This window comes from Mandrillus leucophaeus, unplaced genomic scaffold, assembly GCF_000951045.1.
Source record: "Mandrillus leucophaeus isolate KB7577 unplaced genomic scaffold, Mleu.le_1.0 Scaffold293, whole genome shotgun sequence".
In the NCBI taxonomy this organism is placed as follows: Eukaryota; Metazoa; Chordata; class Mammalia; order Primates; family Cercopithecidae; genus Mandrillus; species Mandrillus leucophaeus.
Window position 1 is genome coordinate 1,231,436 of NW_012103065.1, and position 18,073 is coordinate 1,249,508.

The following is an 18,073-nucleotide window of genomic DNA, read 5'->3' on the forward strand; positions in this document are numbered from 1 at the left end:
AAGTGCATTCAGGAAAAAAAAAAAAAAAAAGCATGGGAAATTTGCAGTATAAATGTAACATAAACCTATTCTAAAAAATAAAACATAAAACTATACATGTTTTAAATATAACTCTCATATTTAATTCTTTAATAAGGAATAAAAATCTTTAGTTGTTTGAAAAAATTGCTGCCCAATAATAGAACCAAACACTAGTAGCACAGCTGTAGCCCTTTGCCCATGCCATAACACAGAATAAATTAGATATATGACTAAAACCAATCTAGTTTAAACAGAACAAATTTTCATCAGGGGGTATTCTGTATTCACCATGGACTGTGATGTCACTTTACTGTTATCAATCATGTTATATAGAAATATGAAAACAGTACATCTCAAAGATGTAAATACAACGTTTATATCAATCAATCTTTCTTCAATGTCTATCCTAATTATCTTTTTAATTTTTCATATTCCCTCTTCATGAAACATTCACTAGAAAATTACGTACTACCATTTTCTGCTGCAGAGTTTTATGCATGTTTAGATTAGCCACTTAGTCACATCTGTTGCAAAATCTTGGTGAGAAAAAGCTACTTAGGCCTTTGCTATTGTCTGGTGATATCATGTTTGGAAGTATATTGTCTTCTAAAGAGACTTTTTGGAGGCATTGGAAAGCACATGTTGGTTAGTAATTGGATCCAGTCACAAGATAGACAAATATGAAAGTGTGTTACAGGTTTTACTGCACCCAAGACTTCATAAGATTCTTCCCACAAGTCATAATAAACTGCTGTTTTTTCATTGTCACTAGAAGGTAATAGAAAGGACACTGACAAGAAGTCCAAAGGGATGAATTTAAGATTTAGCTATACGTGCAGTGTTATCTTGAATAAGTTATTTCACTTCTTTGGACATTGGCTCATGTAAATTATCTAAAGAGATTGGATCTGTCATATTCAGTTCTGAAATTAAAATAACTTTAATTTAAAGCAGTGTATCAATTTGTCTTTTAAATTTTTTAACTCTAAATTATTAACTTTTTTCTTGCTGAAATAAAATTTTTGATGAGTTTCTGTTATTTGTCTACCCACCACTCCCTGTGTTCAAGATTACTTTTTTAAAAACCACTTAATTAAACTGTTTATTTATTTCTCATCAATTTTGTTTGAATATATCCTGGGGCTGGGATCTTCTGCTGTACCCATTTTGTATGATTTGCAAAGTGCGGTGATAATGTCTCAACTTGATTGGGCTAAGGGATTCCTAGATAGCCGATAAAACATCATTTTGCGGTGTATCTGTGAGGATGCTTCCAAAAGAGATTAGCATTTGTACCAGTAGACTGAGTAAGGAAGATTGTTCCTACCAATGTGGGTGGGCATCATGCAATCTATTGAAAACTAAAATAGAACAAAGTGGTATAGGATAGGTTAATTCATTTTCTCTGTTTGAGCTAGGACATTCATGTTCTCCTGCCCTTGGGCATTGGTGCTTCTGGTTTTAGGGCTTTAGGACTCAACCAGAATTTACACCATTAGCATTAGCTACCCTAGTTCTCAGGTAGGGCAGTCCTAGTCCTTTGACTAGGACTGGATTATACCACTAGTTTCCCTAGTTTTCCAGCTTGTAGGGAGCAGATTATGGGACTTCCCAGCCTCCATAATTGCATAAGACAATCCTTCTAATAAGTCTTTGTATAAACTTCTCTCTCTCTCTCTTTGTATATACGTGTTATGTTCAGTTTCTGTGAAGAACTCTAGCTAACACAGAATAGTAGAAATAGGTCAGATGGACGTTTTAAACCTTTTATGTCATGGTCTTATCTTTCAATATATAGCCATTTTCCTTTTCATCTAAGGCCATGGCAAATTTGGGGAGTGAAAGTTTAGAGATCTCAGTTATTTCTCCAAATCATTTTAGCTATAACAAACAGAATTAAATGATAGAAAATTTGGAGTCTATGGGCACATATTCCAGGTCAGCATATCACTTGCTCTCTGTCTTTAAGAGTAGCGTAGCCATAGTAAACAGTATCTAATCTACAAATGGTTTAAAGACTGCCCTGGAAACATATGTAGTAGGAGATAATTACTGACTTCACTCAGTATCTTGGGTAAGGGTCTATCACAGATTGTCTCAAAGAGCTGATCAGAGTGTGTGCATGTCTCATTCTATTCATGAGCATGTGTGTGCACACACATACCTATATTGGAATATTTGGCTGCATCTGGATCACACAGCATAAAATATTCAATGATAATTACTTGACAACCTGTTGCTATAGTTTTGCATTCTTTGAGGCTTCTTTCAATTTCACTCACTACTCTCTTTACTCATAAAAGAATGCATTTACAAGTTTGATAAAATTACTTCTCCATAGAGAAAACTCTCTACAGAATATGCCTGCTGTAAATAGTATTTCCTTTGATGTAATTTATTACTGTTAGTATTTGACCTCATTTATACTTTTACTTTCATTATCAATTTTAAATTCTCCATCCAGCAAAATGTAAGTGTCCTCACATCTCCCAGTAGAGAACAGGGGAGATTATTATACCATGATGTAGGGAAATTGGGCGTTAAAGATATAGAGCTCTATACAGTGATAAAGAAAGAGGACTTTTGTGCTTCCTGCACTATACTGACTCCCAGAAGGTATGTCAATATTCCAAGCTATTGGAGAGGAAATGCTGTCTGCAGGAGAAAGTCACTACCCGGTCATTCTTAGAATATCTTGATATTTGACGATCTCCCTCCAGTAGCGTCTCTGATCTCTTCTTCTTGCTGGAAAGAACCCATGGGTCTTACCTTGCAAGGAGAAGAAGAACTATCTGTCTACTACAGAAGCTTCTAAAACTTATGTCAAGAAAGAGAAAGGGAAAAGATGCCTTGAAAAGTCCTTGGAGAAGATCAAAGTGCTGCGGACCCTTTGACTCAACGAAAGTAGCAGAAGCTGCTGTTTCCACAGAGCCTGCACAAATTCTACTATGACTTCCCTGTTGAGAAGAAGCAATAGACCTGTGTGTTCTCGAAGGTAGTCACACTCCAGATCCAATGATAAACTGACCTGGAGGGTATCTTTCAGATGGCAGCTAAGATGCTCTTACTTCTGAGATGCTTTCCCTGTTACTGGGCTGGGCAGCTCTGGGTATCCCAAAAGGATGCCTTGAGTCGCATTCATCCTGAGATCTTTGAGAGCCCAAGTCTAGTAACTATCTACTTATTATAGAAGTATGAAAGAACCTGTGATGTTTATTTTCTTTTAGAAAGCTGACCACCCAGACAAGGTTAGAACAACTGTGGAGTAAGCCGGTCACGGTGGCTCACGCTTGTAATCCCAGCCCTTTGGGAGGCTGAGGTGGGCGGATCACAAGGTCAGGAGTTTGAGACCAGCCTGGCCAACATGGTGAAACCCTGTCTGTACTAAAAATACAAAAATTAGCCGGGCGTGATGGTGCGTGCCTGTAATCTCAGCTACTCAGGAGGCTGAGGCAGGAGAATTGCTTGAACTTGGGAGGCGGAGGTTGCAGTGAGCCGAGATCGTGCCACTGCACTCCAGCCTGGGTGACAGAGCGAGACTCTGTCTCCAGAAAAAAAAAAAAAAAAAAAAAAAAAAAGCAACCATGGAATGAAAGGAATCCTCAAGAGAATTAAATTCATGCTCACATTCCAATCAGCACTAACTCATCGTTGTCCACAGGTAACACTGTGTTGCCAAATGGGGTTTAGTATTCCATGACAGATTCTCTTTTCTTGGAATAGTAGCTTGTAGAAATTTTATATATATATAAATAATATAGATAGATAGAGATATAGACAGATATCGTTTCTTGATTCACCATAGATGTAATGATTCTTTTACTACACCACTCTAGGAAAAAAAATGATGTGAATTAGGCAACCCTAATGTTAAGTCACCATGTGGCAGAGAAATACACAGGCAGTGGAGTAGGATGGGTGTGGACTGTGTAACTAATTGCTAGTTACTCTAGACAATGAGCATGTTTTGCCTCTACTTTGAAAGACAAAGTAGTTCCTGTTACTTTGGACTAGGAGGAAAATATTTTGGGTAAGACATCCTGGGCAGCAATGACAGTAAAAAATATTTATAATTCCTATTCCCTTATTGTTGGTCTTGTTTTCTTTCTTTCAATTTTTTTTCTCTCTTGCCTGCCTGTAATACACTGTGAACATAAGATCTCAGCTTCCCTGTCACTCTTAAAGGAAAGTTGAATAATCTCCAAGGTGTTAGGGACTCCATATATTTAAATAAGTAGCTCCCCTCCCTTTCAGAAATAGTTACATCAGAAAATTCATAAAATAACTGAAAACAGTCGTGGTTTACACAAAGGCAAAGAATGGCATTATTGGTATTTGTCAAATTACATTACATAAAAATTTGATATTTTAAGAATAAAAACCATGATACAATGTTGTATATACACTTTAATTTTAATATTATAACAAACTACACATAGGCAAATGGGAAAACAAAGAGAAGAAAAAAATATTTTGTCAACAAAAAGAGCAGGGTTATATTTTTTCCTTTTAAACTTTCCTTTTAGATATTTGTAAAATTATTTGTTCCTTGTATACACTCTTATACACACATGCATGTTTTATCTGATATAGCCTAAGAAACAGAAAAAAATCAAGGTATCCTGGCAGGAAAGGTTAAGGGCAAGGTGAAAACTAGACTTCTGAGGGATGTTGTTTTCTTTTCTCATTCTTATTCCAATCTGCATTACATCAACAGCTCCCTGTTGCTTTTAGTGACCCAGAGTATCTTAACCTTTGTTGTAAGGATTTGTTAAGCAAGATGCCTGATACATTCTGCCTAACGGAACTGTTGCTTATACAATACAAATTTTGACATCTCTACTCTTTCATAATTTAATTAATTCTCTTCTACTTACAAACGCACAAATCAATGGAGGACTTGGGTGGGGATTCCACTAATCTAACACAGTGCTGGAAAAGTCAAAACAGTAATTTAACAGTCCACTTTGAAAAAATGTGCGATTTATAGATATTCTCATCTCATACCATTTCCTGTCAAAGAGAATCACATCTATTGGGTACAGGAAGATTATAAAATATTTTGATTCAAAGAATACTAAAAATGGCTGTCAAAACTTTGTATTTCTCATTCAAGTAAGTCTGTGGAATGGAATATTTCTGACTACTTTTTTAATACATAAGATCCAGAATAACAACAAATGTTTACAACGTGCTAAGTTTCGGTCAATTACTATTCTTAGCACTTTATACATATTGACTCATCTAAACCTCACAACACATCATAAGGTATATGAGATTATTTTCAATATGGGGAAACAGAAACAGGAATGTTAACTTACTTGGCCAAGGTCACACAACTGGGCAGTAGCTAGAACTCAGACTCAAGTTGTGCTTGTAAAACTGTGCTCAGAATCTGCGGTTCATTTCACATCTATGAAGAAAATAATAAATTAAGTACAATGGCTAACATCTATTGAGTGCTCCCTCTGTGCCAGGTGTTAGCTAAGCACTTTGCCTGCAATTGCTCATTTAATCCTTGCAACAATCCTCTATGGTATAATTAGCTGTGTTTTAAAGATAAAGCAACTAAGGATCAAAAAATTACATGTCTAATTTATAAAGCTAGTAAAAGGGAGACAGGATTCAGGTCAACTCCAGGGCTCATACCCCTTTACCACTACTCTTCCTGTTCAATGGTTTAGTCAACTATTGACATTTAATGAACACTTATGAGACTCAGAGACTGGCGAGCATCTGTTTCATCCTTGGGATATGTTATTGCCTTAAGAATGTAGTTTGATAGCGTGAAGAATGGAGTCCAGGCAACAGCATTAGATAAGACTATTTAAAGTTCAAGAAATTTGAATATCAGATGATTACTGTTTGCAATATACTTTGAAATGGCTGAGGATTTAAATCCTGCTGTCTCTGCCAAAGCATTCTTGGATGTATTCATAACATTTGAGTGATTTGCCAAGACATGCCAAGTTTATTTAAATAACTATTCCTGTCTTTATTGATTGACAGGGTTGATGAGATTTCTTTCAGTGATTATACTTTTGGGCAAGATGGCATCAGGCTAACTAGACACAGTATGATTTATTTGTGAACTTTGTTCAACATTGGCATTCTTGGTATATTCTTCGTAGAAAGAGTAAATGCTAACAAGAGTGAACAAATTGAAAACCGATTGGTATGAAGGTAATTAATTTAAAAATTAGAATAAAAAAGAATTAGATTGAGAACTAGTTGTCAGAACTTTGCCACAAAACCAGCTGGGTGATCTGATGTCTTCTAGGACCCAGAAACATTACATATAAAATGATGAAGTTTATAATCTCAAGAGTATGTTTCTGTTTCTAAAATTTAAGTACTAATACTTCTTATAAGAGGTAGTCTAGTTCAAGATCTTCCTGACAAGGGTTGGTAATAGTGGTAAAAGAATGGGTAGAGTATAGGGGAGGTAAGGTGGGGAGGTGGTAGTAGTTTGTGGATGCAGACATATAATGAAAAAGCCATTTACAAAGTAGACAAGGTCATCATAATGTTTTATAGTTTAGTGATGCCAATATTTGTAGTATATCCTATAAATATCAGAGTATTACCTACTATTAGAAGTTTCATAAATTGCAAGAAATTAAAATGCTTGTGATGATAAATCACTATTGATTTCTACCATGTGTGAAACATTAGCATATGAACAGTTACATAGAGTGGTAACCAATTCTCTGTTGGCTTTTTAAGTATAAAACAGAGCAAATCATTCTTATTTTGCAGCAGGAATGAATTAATATCTATCTATCTATCTATTTATCATCTATCTGTCTTTCTATGTATCTATCTTCTAGACAGGCTTCAGATACTGGAATTAATAATCTAGAATTACCAACCTAGAGATCTTGCAGCACCTCCTATCCAGATCTTACAAAGTCTGACTTAGCAGCAATTTTATCAGGAGGTGGGAGAATGTCTTCAGATGTCCTTTGCTGCTGTTTAAGTTATTTTCAACTTTATTAAAAAAGTTTTTTTTTTTTTTTGAGACAGAGTCTTGCTCTGTCGCCCAGGCTGGAGTACAGTGGCCTGATCTTGGCCCACTGCAACCTCTGCCTCCTGGTTCAAGCAATTCTCCTGTCTCAGTCTCCCAAGTACCTGGGACTACAGGTGCCCACAACCACACTTGGCTAATCTTTGTATTTTTAGTAGAGACGGGGTTTCACCATATTGGTCACCCTGGTCTCGAACTCCTGACTTCAGGTGATCCATCCACCTTGGTCTCCCACAGTGCTGGGATTACAGGAGTGAACCCCTAACTTTATTAAATTTTTAAACTTTGTCATACCTAGTAGTGTTGGTGTACTCGTTTTAATTTTAGTTCACTTTACCTGAAGAACAAAAAGACATTGAAATAATTTATTTCAATTTCTAATTTACACAAATTACAAATTAAAATAAATTATCATAAAGCCATATTACTGCCTGGGACTGTAGACATTTATTAGTTTTCAAATGTTCTGCCTATATTGAAACTATTACTGTTAAATAGATTCATTTGCTAGTTTTCTGCCATGGATAAGCCAATAATTTGAGATATCTGGTGTTATTATTTCATTTGAACCCTATCTTTAGCAGTCTCTCTTCCTTAAATCAGAAATCCCAACTCTCTTTTATTTTCTTTCCAACAAACAAGTAGAATTAATTCCAAATGGGCAGGGATAAAAAGAGACAGGTGGCATCATATAAAGAAGCAGAAACTGAATGCAATTAACTAAAGCTGTATTTCTAAACCAGCAAGTCTACTTTTAATTATCTTTCATATGTTTTCTTGCAAATGGTATTTGTTTATTCATTCAGAATACATATAATAGAACATTGCCTAAAAGCTAGGCAGTGCTAGGTAATAGGTATACCTTAGTGATGAAATAGATCACTTCCTTCTGGAGTTAACATACTAGAGGGAAGAACAAATGTGAATAAGTAAAAAAATAGTGGTCTTTTAAGTGATACATATGACATGTAAATCGACTAGCCTGTGCATTCAGCTCTTAACTTTTGCATTTCAGTGTCCCTCCTAATCGTCCCCTCGGCTGCTTCATAGTGAGCAAGGGGCTTGCTCCAGGTGATCCAGATAGCTTTCTGAACTTACCCTATTGCTTAATCATCTTATGAATATAGAACCCTAGAAAAAGAGACATAATCTGTGTCTCTCCCTCAAAAGTCCTGGTGGCTCCAGAAAAACAAAAAAATAACAGAAACTCTATAGTGGCTCTTCTATTTTTGGTGAATTTATTAACTAGGACTAGACAACGCTTGATCAAGGGTGAGCTGTTGGAGGCAGGGATTTAGTGGCGTTTATTCAACCAGATCTGGACAGGCTAGGTGAGGTCTGTCCAAGGGACTGGTAGAATCAAACCAAGATGGCCACCAGGAATCAGTGTTATAGCCAAGAGTTAAGCAACTGAGTCAAATTTAGGAGAGAAGATAAAGACAGGAACTGAGGTTAGCAATTAAAGTCAGATGAAATGGGCAGAGAAGTCAGGTTCCAATGGGTCTCAGGAGTATCTCTAAGAATTCAATCTCTGTGTCAGGATTCTTCCATTCTAGTCCATATACACACATGACACTAGACCTGTGAGCAAGACTGATCAAAGTCACTTTCTGATGTGTAGACATCATTGAATAATGGGAAAAAACAGCCAATTAAAAAGAGCAAAAACAAAACCTTACTCCAAATTCTGGCTCCAATATTTATGTCACAATGGAAAGGTTAATTAGTATCTCTGAAAATCAGTTCTTTTCATCAGCAAAATGGGGATAACACTGCCTCCCTGAAGAGACCTTTATTTGATGATTAAGTTAGATCTGTACAGTAAAGAGCCTCCCCAAATATACCGTATACATTTAAAATTGACTAGTAATGTGACATTATTTCAATTAAGAGTACTCAGATAATAACTCTTCTAGAAGACAGATTTTCTCCCCTATTTGATTTACATAATGCCTAGACACTTTTAGACTCTTGAGATTCCTATTAAAAATTCTAGTTATATCAGAGATTATTCTCAAACACTGAAAAGCCTGAGAGAGCTTAGAAGAAGAGTATGCCTGGGACTCAATTTGGGATTAATAGCAAGACTCACAGCTGTGAAAAAGATGAACTTGAAGTTCTATATGGCCCATCGGTAGGGAGTCTGATCCACGCATTTCTGTGTCCTCTGAAGACTGGAGTAATCACAGTACTATTGTGGAGGATCAGAGGAAAGGGTGTGGTGGATCTCACAGAACAGTAGCTGACCACAGGTATAGAAAGGAGACAAAGGGGCCTGGCGTGGTGGCTCACGCTTGCAATCCCAGCACTTTGGGAGGCCGAGGCGGGCAGATCACAAGTTCAGGAGATCGAGACCATCCTGGCTAACATGGTGAAACCCCGTCTCTACTAAAAAAATACAAAAAATTAGCCAGGCGTGGTGGCACCTGCCTGCAGTCCCAGCTACTTGGGAGGCTGAGGCAAGAGAATCACTTGAACCCGGGAGGCGGAGGTTACAGTGAGCCAAGATCGCACCATTGTACTCCAGTCTGGGTGACAGAGCAAGAGAGAGGGGAGGGGAGGGGAGGGGAGGGAAGGGAAGGGGAGGGAAGCGAAGGGAAAGGAGAAGGAGATAAAGGGCCCTAGACATAAAGATATGTGACCCAAGCTCTCATAATGACCTTGCCATTCTCCTGACATGGTCCTATGGACAAATTTAATGAATTCTGCTTAATTTGTGAAATGAGAGGCTGAGACCTGGCGATCTCTAACATTTCTTCTAGTTATAATAGTGGATGATTCTGTAAGTTAATTATACTCTACATTTGCACGGCATTTTTCACTTTCCAAAGCTTGCTGACATACATCACTCACTGATCCTGTGAGGTAGGCACAGCATGTGTTTTTACCCCTGTTTTATAAATGAGGAAGTACAGATTTAGAGGTTGTGTCTTCTATAAAATTTCATTGTTCAACCTGTGTCAAGGATCTAGATTCAGAAACATTTAGTTGATTTTTGAAAATATATCAGAGTTGGGCGTGTTTCCCTTTAAAAGTTCTTGGCAATTACAAATTATTTTGAACTATCATGTGAGGTGGTGGCTGCTATGGAAACTGCATTAATACATGAAGCTTGCAAAGCCTGTCACCACATCAGATGTTGCTGCCCTTTGGCTATGCTAACTTACTCATCTGTTTTTTGAAAAATATTTCTTTCTTCTTTTTCTTTTTTTTCCCCAAGCACATGCACACTATGCTTATAATCCAAGACATCTCATTTTGAACAGATTCATCCTTATGAAATTCATTAAATGACTCGGAACAAAAGATTCTAGTGAAAATACAACCTGGGAAAATAATAAATTAAAACATATATGCATAGTATTCATTTTGTATTACTGTGGCTCAAATAAAATGTGAAAAGACTCTAAGAAAGAAAAATTAAATTCATGAGGTAGGATTATGTTTCTATTATAATTGCAAAGAAAAATCATGTATGAGTTGAAGTATAATAATTTTTATTCTAATAATAAAGATATTTACTATGTCAGTTCTGACCAACACTATACATTTTTAACCTTTGCATTCTTTTGTGAAATGTTAGCACTCATAGGCATTAGTGAATCTTTAAAAAGCAGTCATTGCTTTTAGATTTATCAATTATATATTTTATACATGTATATTTAAATATATAATACATATATATGTGTATAAATGTGTATGTGTATATATGTGTGTGCATATATATAATGCACATAGTATCTGTAAATTGTTGCCACTTATATTCCAAAGTTTCATATTTGGTATTTTGAATACAGGGTTTCTGTGTCACAAATGGGACTCAACTATTTTGAAAGAACCCTTGTTCCATCCAAAGAAATAGTGGAGATGCAGATTCAATAATTATATAAAACAGAAGTACTTACTTCCTCCTGTTTTCACTATTCTTTGGCAAATACATAAACCTAACTTTTTTTGTCAGGTATCTTACTTACTACTTTGTGAGGACTGTATGTGTGAAGTGGCAACAGTCAATACTCTATTTTTCTTGCTGCCAATTAATAGGCTATTATGACATGCTGCTATTCCTTTATTTGCATTTATCGAATTAATCATGAGTGGGATTTTTTCCATATGCCTATTAGTTATTTATATAATTTCCATAAAATATTCATTTATAAATGTGGCCATTTTGCTTAATGATTTATATTCTTTATATGTAAAAGGAAATAAATTTTTAAATAGTGTAGAAAGTATTAATGGGTTTGACAAACAAAAATTTTAAATTTTTATGTAGTAGGCAAATCTATCATCTTCATGATGTATTACAATGATCTTATGCTTAGAAAATCTCCCAATTGCATACAGTACATATTCATATGTATTTTATAGTTTCAGTTGTTACTTTTAAACTTTCCATCAAGTTTCTATGTATTTTGAATGTAACAGAAACAGATAATTGGGATTTTTTCAAAATAAATAATTTTCCAAACACAATGTTAGAAATAATACATCCTTTCCTATGGATTTATGATATTCTAAATCTTATATGAAGATTCTAACATTGATTCCAGAGCTATCCCTTATCTTTCCCTAGATTCTTAAGCCACCACTACATTGTGTTAATTTTATAATGTTAAAATAAATGTAGATTATCTGATAGCATAATTCACTTTTTAACATGATTTTCAATTCTCATTTGTTTAATTTTCCAGGTAAATCTAATAAAGTCCTTACTCCCAATCCAAATTCTCAATGCTCCTTCTTTTCTGTTTCATTTCATTTGATTTATTTATTTTGCCTTTGTCTTAGGCCATTCTTGCATTGTTATAAAGAAATACCTGAGACTGGGTAACTTATAAGAAAAGAGATTCAGTTGGCTCACAGTTCTGCAGGCTGTATAGGAAGCATAGCAGCGTCTGCTTCTGAGGTGGCCTCAGGGAGCTTTTACTCATGGCAGAAGGCGAAGCGGGGGCAAGCACATGTAAGAGAAGAACAGAGCAAAAAAGAGAGGGGGAAGGTACCACACACTTTTAGGCGACCAGATCTTGTGAGAACTTGCTCACTATCGCTAGGACAGTAACAAGAAGAAGGTGTTAAACTATTCATGAAAAATCTGTTCCTATGATTCAATCACCTCCCACCAGGCCTCACCTCCAACACTGGGGACAAGGAGATCTGGGTGGGGACAAGTATAAAAACTATATCAATCTTGTATTTAATGTTTATCTTAAGCTTTGAAGAAGTCATTGTTTTATCAAAAATATTGGGTATTGAAAGCAGAACTGACAGATTTTTTTTCTTTTTGCACAGGACACTGTGAATGAATAAAAGTTAACTTAATCTCTTCATTTGGAAGACACTGGGGAAGTCACTCTTGAACACATGCAAGCTGGAAAATGGACATTGAATACAGAATTGTTTTTGAAGCACGGTGGTGATAGTGGTAGCAATAATGAATCGATAACTCATGCAGAGACAACATAAGATGGTTGACTGAAAAGTTAATTTACATTAGTAAACTGCAGTAATCTTAGCCTCAAGAATAAACAATTTATTTACCTTGGAAAATTTGCTTGGAATCTGGAAAAGAAATGTAGGAACGTTTCTCAAAAAGCATTCTGCCCTAGAATGTTCTCTCCCCAACCACTTCCTACCCCTCTCCCCCACCAATCACACTCACATCATAGAGAAGATTTGTGCTGGTTAAAGTTACTGGCAAATTCCAGCAATTACTGCACTTCATTTTCTTATTCAAGGATTTAAACAGAGTTATAAGAATTACAAGATGAATGTAACTATGGTTTAAGAGATTTAATGGAGGAAGGAAGTCATCATTTTAAGAAAGGACATGTATATGAGACAGTGAAATATCACAGATAAGCTAAGATTTAAAAGCCCAGTTCCCTTATGTACTGGTGGTTTCATGATGGACAATTGCTTAATCAAGCTAATTTTGGTTTTCTCATTTGTAAAAATGATAGTAATAATGTTTTGTAAGGAATGTAAGAAAGACTACAGGAAATAATGGAATGATTTGCAAAGTAAGAATGATGCTCAAAATGCAGTAGTAATAAATGTTAATATATTTATTATGTAGTATGATTACTGAGCAAGTTTTAAGAATGAAAACTCTCCCTAACATTTGGAAGTAAGCAAACTACCATGGTTGAATGTAAAAATTACAGAAGAGCTCCCAGACACGAAAGGGAAGATCTAACTAAAATCAGGACAGAGACAAACCTAGCTGCTCCTTCTAAGAACTCTATTCATATATTTATAGAAAGACCAACATTAAAACACCAAAAGTCCCATAAAGGAGTCTTGTAAATGGTCCTCCACTATCTGGACCTTTGATTAAATTAAACTGTTTCAACAGTGGCAATGTGGCTGATTATTTTTGAAACAAAAGGCCCTGAAAATAATAGCAACAAAAGGCGTACATATGAAAGATCATTAATTGCATTGAAGGGAGCCAAGGAGAATTATACATAAGTGATAATTTTAGATGTATAGTCAAGAAGATTAAGGCTTAAAGAAAAATTAAGAAGAAAAAGTAATTCAACTGCCAACAAAAATATCTTCAATTTGAAGAAATATGTTTTCTGTACTGGGAATGTCTAAAAGCTACATTATTTAAAAATTATTCAAAAAATGTGTCACAAGTCCCATAGCTCAGCATGTATTATGGACTATGAAAGAAACATAAAGATCTGGAAGTAATAACCAATCAGATGATTAGGAGAGATAAGTGGAAAAATTGAGACATATTTTAAAACCTAAGAAAGAAGCTAGCTCTGCTAATCTGATTACAACTCAGAAGAAAAACACTGCTGTGGCCATTTTTCCCTAGTGACACGGCAGAAGTAGATGGAATAATTTCTGAACAGGCTGTCAGCAGAAGGTTCACTCAGAAGATATATTTTGTGCTACAGAGTTTTCAGATAAGTTATCAAGACTCAGAAGGGAAATTTATAACTCTACTAAGAGAATCAGAGAATTATCAGAGTAAGACAACATCCTGAAAGAGATAAGAGGTGGAAAATATATATGAGTCTATGTTCCTTAGTTCTAAATTTACTCTAGTAGGTAACAATTACTGTTGAAAAGAGTACAGTACATTGAAAATGTACATATATGGGGAACTTCATTTTCTACAGAACTGACAATTCTATTCTAAAAGATGACTAGTAATTTTAGAAAGCACTTTAAAAAATTTAAGACGATTTTAGGTTAAATTAAGGAAATAACTTTCCATAAAATGTGAATAGTAAATTCCTGGACAGGACACCTCATCAGATCATCTTTCACGAATCTCTGACTCCTTTGAGGTCCAAGGGAGTTACTGAGAGCGGCTTTGTGGCATTTCCATTCAAACACATTTTATTGCAGAATAAGACGCTGAGAAGGACAGCTTAAAGAAAAAAAGAATAAGAAAAAAGAAAAATAGTGCATTCATTCATTCATTTTATCACTCACTTAGTAGACACTTATTGAGTGCTACTATATGCCAGTCAGTGATCTAGATGCTGGTGATAAAATAATTACGCTGTCAACATCCCCTCACATTTTTGTATCATAACAGTCACAAAAAAGGTGACAGCATATAAATTAATTTATGATATTATATGATAATAGGCGCTGGGAAAGCATATAGTGTTACCCGCAGCGTCAGACAATACTCAGGAGGTACAGAGTATTTCAGATGTAAACAATTCCCGTGAATGTTGATTCAATTCGTATGGTAACTCAGCAGCACTTCCTATGCAGTCCGTGCTGCAGATTCTGTAGTGTTCTGCCCAGGGCTGACTTACCCATCTCCAAGCTGTTGCGGAAATAAACTTCTGACATTTCAAAGTGTGCCTCACTCAAGGTTATGCCCTCTGCCAGCAGGCATAATGAATGGCTGATGGGGGAATAAATACACAGGCTCAGTCCCTCGCCCCAATTTAAAACAACTCTAGAAGTTCATTCAGCTCTAGGGCTGCAAGTAGGATGAGCTGAGGCCTCACTTGTAACTGCAGTGTGAGTCAGCTTCTCCCTCTGTCCAGTCTTGCCTCCATCCTCACTTCCTTTAGGTATATTTCCTGAGGGCATTCTCCAATAAACCTTCTACCTGGAATTCTCTGTTTCTAGAAGATCCAGTCTAAGACACTGAGATAAACTGGAGGGATTCAAGTGCTTTCATATGGAGCTTGGGGAAAATTTGAAACAGTTTTCATATGCAAGGTAATACAGCACAAAGTTTAGAAGGAAATTTAGTTACTAAATATATATAAAATTTGCAAAAAAGAATTGTTGAAACCTTTAATGAGAAATTTGAGCTTATATCTGTTTAAAAATTGGGTTTTATGCTTGAAAGGGCTACACACAGCTCCTTATCAAGACTTTTTAATTTCAACATTTTCAAATTCTTAATAGTTACCATCAAGAAAAATCTGTTTATACAGACATGAACAAATCATTTAAACACATTTTACAACCATTCAAAAATTTGGGACTTGTAACCTGCACGGACCTGGTGGACTGAACAAAGAGGGGCAAAAACGGGAATCAAAGACGAGAGACAGAAGAGTATATTTGGAAGAAGGAGTCAGGGGGCACCTTGCCTCTAGTGGACAAGGGCCCTGAGCGTTACACAGCCCTCCTTATTTATTAGGCAAAAGAGATAGGCAGAAAACGGCGGAGGGGGAGGTGGGGGTGCGGGAGTATGATTGTCGGACAATTGTCAGTCAGCCCTTTGGTTCACAGCAGGCAAGACTGCATCCTTTGGACAATAGGCACTAGATTTCTCAATAGATAACTTCAAGGAGCCTGATGCCAGGATGTGATGTCCCTCAGCAAACCTTTCGGTGACAGGGCGGTGTGAGTTTGCCCCCATCCTGCATTCATGATAAACAGTTTGCTGTTTGATCATGCAGCCCCCAGCAGACTGCTGAGTTGGTCACATCCCACGGGCCTTCGGGTCCCTGCAGGGACTATTGAAGTTATATACATAGAAAGAATCTGACAGATCTTTCTTTCATTAATAACCTAATGATAGCATTTCTTGTGATAATTATAATAGATGACAAATCCATTTAAACTTTTTGAAATGAAGAATTTCAAAATAATGGTAAATCTTTCATTTGTAGAACACACATAACATTGTTAGGGCTATGACGCAGTTACTACCTTGGATGACTCTAAAATGCACCTGAATTGCAAAATGGACAGAACCCTCAGATACACACGCAGACGATTTTGCCCTTAACTTTGATCTGCCCACCACATTCTTTGGGCTCATGGAACATACACCATGCAGCAGTTCCATGGACCTCACATCCACAGTGGCTGCTATATGGATGTCCAGTTGATAGGGTATTTCTTTCCTTATAGTAGAGCAGTAAGTGCTGGATGTTTCTCCAGTTCACTGCTTGCAGACACTTTGGACACACTGTCAAATGGCACTCAAAAGTGCCACTGTCTGACACACTAAGGAAGAAAGACTTGAGACTCTAGAGACTATTCCAGGCCCCACCCTGAGGATTTAAGTGATTTGTGTTTTGTGTCACATCTTGAACCCTTTTATGGCAGATCACTGTGTGCTGCATACAAATTGAGTAGATCAGGAATGTACTTCGAGGAGTGTCAACTCAAATAACCAAGAGAGAATCCCAGGGAAAGATGTAAATATTAAGCAGTGTAATTGGGATAAAGGAACTGGTATTGATTGTCCTGGCAATTTGTGACATTTACAAAGTCAATGGAAGCTGGAAAACTGGTGAACCGAGGTAACTTGCTGAACAGAGCTGAGAAAGAAAACTGCTCAGGCAACAGTGGAGAGATTTGAGAATCCCCTAGATTTAAAGCAGAGAACCCTCAAAATAGTCAAGAATAGGCAACATCATGTGTCTGTGAGCTAGGAGAGAAGGGCAAGAAGCTAAAATGGAAAACCGAGGGAAATTGTTTGCAAAGCAGTTTGATCTCTAGTTCCACTTCTCCGCTATCCCACTGGTCAGAGGACAAGGGATTTATTTCCTGGAGAAAGTATGACTGAGGGTCTTTGGCATGGGGATCAATCAACACAGATGATAGTGTTGCTATCCCACAGAAAATAGGGGGTACAGTGACCAGATGTATATTGTAGGTTGGGCTGAAATCTCCAGGCTTCTTTCTCCACTGAACTCTGAGAACACTTCAGCCAAACCTTTAAGCTGCCTGGCAGAAGACTGGCAGAGAGCATTCTAGGAAATCTGACCAATTTAAGGGAAAAGAACTAAAGACACTAACCCATATGTCTCATCCACCAGCCATCTTTCTACGATGTTCAAAAGCCCAACACACATGCTTAATGTTTCTACTCAGATTTTAGGCTGGCTCCTTCTTTCATCTCTTTTGACTCAGTCCTGATCACTTTTTATTCCTCTTCACAGCAGTTCCTCCGAGTGCAGAGCTCTGTTCTAGAAGGACATTCTGCCAGGTCAGTTTTTAGAGTGCATAGGGCTAGACTGCTCAAGCCCCTTCAATTTCTCCTTTCCACTCTCCCCAAAATTGTGGAGGGCATGACCCTTCCTGTTCTCGAACTTGCCTGCTAAGCTTTCTGATGAGTAGCTATTGGCTATTTGCAGGGGTATTCTTCTCGGGTAAATCAGAGGCTCTTCCCCTCTTCTTATTTCCATGGAAACACCAGTCCCATGCAAATCTTGACATTGTCAGAATTTTGACCCCACCAGCTTCTATATGGGGATTCAAGGGGCACATTGTCCCTGAATTTTGTAGTACATCTTTCCCATAGATTTTTGATTTGTCTGTTTTTATGTAGGAATTCAAAACAATTTAAATAACTATGCTGCCATTGTTGCCATGTCCCTGGAATATGCCCTGTAGCATTATTATCTGTTATAGTCAAGTTTATTGAGGTATAATTTACCTACAGGAAAAGTCATCCTTTTAAGGTGTGCAGTGAGACAAGTTTGAGCAATTATATAACTACTGCCCAATCATAATATAAAACATTTCCATCATCCAAAATGTTCCCTCAAGCCATTTAGTAGTCAGTCTTTT